The following is a 945-nucleotide window of genomic DNA, read 5'->3' as shown; positions in this document are numbered from 1 at the left end:
TTGTCGGACTTGATTAATCGTTTTTTGTTGTTCAAAATTAAAGAATGTATTATTATTAGAGTAGAAGAATGTATTATTATTAACTATTAATTAATATATTATTATTCGAATTATTATTAGATATTGGATATTAACATATTCTAATACTACAAATATATTCAAATATTATATAGAATATTCTTTTTTTATTAGAAATAATCTTCTAAAGATATATTCGTCGAAAAGAAACTAGAAAATAAACTAAAATAAAGCATTAAAATATTAATTTTTGAAAATTTTCGAATTCTATTAATTCGAATTCTAGAGTTTCTTACTTTTGTTATTACAAATATCAACTTATATTCCCTCTTCAAATAGGAATACTACCGTTGGTTTTATGAAAAAACGCCAAAGCCCCTTATCGGATTTGAACCGATGACTTACGCCTTACCATGGCGTTACTCTACCGCTGAGTTAAAGGGGCTCGTTTGATTCAATTCTTGAATGATCCACTATGTAGATAAGAGAGATCTATGAAACTAGATTCGAAATTCAATCTCTAAATCTATAAAAAGTAAGTAATTATTTTAGAAACTATATTATAATAGAATATTAAAATTAAATAAAATTTAATAAATATTAAATTAAATAAATGTGCTTTAAGGATTAGACCGTTATTAATTCATGATCAGCTACTATTCTAACTTCCTAGTTAGATTAGTATTCTTAATTAATTAATTAAATAATTAGAATTAATTCAACTAAAATTCCTAATTATCTAATTTCTTAATTATACAAATATTTGAATCCGATTAGAAATCAATCCGAACCCGATTTAGTACAGGCAAAATTCATACATCTTCCATTCACACGTATTAAATTCGCTTTAATTTTCTCCTTTCATATTTTTAAATAGATCATATGATCAGCATATCATCAAAAGCCTTATTACGATTTACTTGTTAA

General features: G+C 23.8%; 1 non-coding gene across 1 annotated transcript; it reads right to left on the bottom strand.

Moving 5' to 3' along the window:
• Window positions 1-391: 391 nt before the first annotated feature.
• Window positions 392-463, bottom strand: TRNAT-GGU (transfer RNA threonine (anticodon GGU)). The gene has a single exon. It is a non-coding gene; the product is annotated as a tRNA-Thr (tRNA).
• Between the last annotated feature and the right edge of the window lie 482 nt (window positions 464-945).

Source organism: Euphorbia lathyris, chromosome 9 (genome assembly GCF_963576675.1).
Source record: "Euphorbia lathyris chromosome 9, ddEupLath1.1, whole genome shotgun sequence".
Classification (NCBI taxonomy): Eukaryota; Viridiplantae; Streptophyta; class Magnoliopsida; order Malpighiales; family Euphorbiaceae; genus Euphorbia; species Euphorbia lathyris.
This window is presented reverse-complemented; position numbering and strand designations above follow the sequence as displayed.